The sequence below is a fragment of the Gasterosteus aculeatus genome, chromosome 13 (genome assembly GCF_964276395.1).
Source record: "Gasterosteus aculeatus chromosome 13, fGasAcu3.hap1.1, whole genome shotgun sequence".
Lineage (NCBI taxonomy): Eukaryota > Metazoa > Chordata > Actinopteri > Perciformes > Gasterosteidae > Gasterosteus > Gasterosteus aculeatus.
In genome coordinates, this window is record NC_135701.1 from 12,903,969 (window position 1) to 12,905,372 (window position 1,404).

At 42.9% G+C, this 1,404-nt stretch overlaps 1 protein-coding gene across 4 annotated transcripts in view; it reads right to left on the reverse strand.

Moving 5' to 3' along the window:
• Positions 1 to 681, reverse strand: part of arb2a (ARB2 cotranscriptional regulator A) — a 133,117-nt gene extending 132,436 nt beyond the window's left edge. For 2 of the 4 annotated variants that reach the window (XM_078087605.1, XM_078087603.1), the window contains exon 1: positions 504 to 681. The gene's annotated coding sequence lies outside the window, so the exon portion shown is untranslated. Of the gene's footprint in view, positions 1 to 16 lie in introns of all 4 variants that reach the window. The other 2 variants (XM_078087606.1, XM_078087604.1) reach the window with 1 other exon arrangement.
• Between the last annotated feature and the right edge of the window lie 723 nt (positions 682 to 1,404).

Sequence of the window (1,404 nt, forward strand, 5' to 3'; positions counted from 1 at the left end):
TCCCTTCTTAATTTACCACAGAGTAGACGGGAAATTGCCTCACAGCTTGTGGGACCTGCTAAGTGGCAGCGAGCCAAACGCAACACCTGACTGCTGGATCCTCCCCTGCTGCGCGGGCTTCGGGCTCACAGCCCGCTGTGTTAAACGGGGCGGGGACGCGCCACACGGCGGTAACACGTGACCGCGGTCTGTCTACGTCACTGCTCGGGAACGTGTAACCGTTAACTGTTAGCGGCGGAGTTCATTGTGCTTTTAAAAGCCACTCCGCGGGCGCTAAGACGTCAACGTCTGTTCTAAATACTTCGTGTTGTTTCAAAACAAACTCGCGCAACGTGAGCAGTCGTCCCCTTTTGTGGAGGCAATGCTGGCGGGCGGGCAAACGTTACAGTGAGACGTTAGTGCGTTTTTTTCACGGTCGTTTCACCGGCACAGAACACGTGTGTGGGAGGAACAGGTGTTTGCAGTAGATGCACGCGAGCATGCGTTTTGTTCGACTCACGCACCACCAGCGTACGCGACTGTCCAGTCGTTGCTGCTGCTGCTGCTGCTTCCTTGAAACGTCTTAAACAGGAAGGACTCTGAGCTCCGAAGCGCGTGGAGAACGTGAAACTTCCGGGTTACCGGGGCAACGGACTGGAAGGGATATTTAAAGAGGCAGTAGCGCGGGAGCCGCGCGAGTCGGGATTTCTACCATCCGGCTTTGTTTACTATACATTTTTAAAGATAGTAACAGAATTTAGCAATGTAACCATGCACACGATTGTTGATAACGTAAAAGTAATGGTACTTGACATGTTTGTTTTCCATTGTATCCTACTTTATACTTTTAGTTATACTATAGTCCTACTATTTTTATGCTACTTTGTACTTTATAGTCCACTGCATTCAGCTTTACTGGATACTTGAGAGATAATCTAAATATTTTGTAAATATAAATTTTACATCTAAAGAATATGAACATTTTACACAATATCATGAATGTTTTTAGATCACGTGGTCTTTTTGTGGCGGCTAGCTTTTTATAAACTAATGAAGTCATTTTGACATTTAAAAATAACATTACTATAAAGAATAAACCCCTTACTTCTGGATTTATTAAGGATCTAACTACCTCCTCCAAAACACATATTTGTTTATATGAAATATATTATCACAAATGAATAGCAAAGTGGAAAGGAGTATGGGAAAGGACACAAAAACTGCTATGAGGATTTGTGATAAACTGAATGAAGTAAATATTAATGAAGATAGATGAAGGCAGTTGTTGAGTCCCAGGAAATATTTGCAGTCGAATGGCTGGTTATCTTCATGCAGGTGTGTCCTTTTGTCTTAAGACTACATTAAGTTCATATTTCTTACCATAGCGTTTAATGTTTTTATGATCTGTGTCTTTATATAAACCAC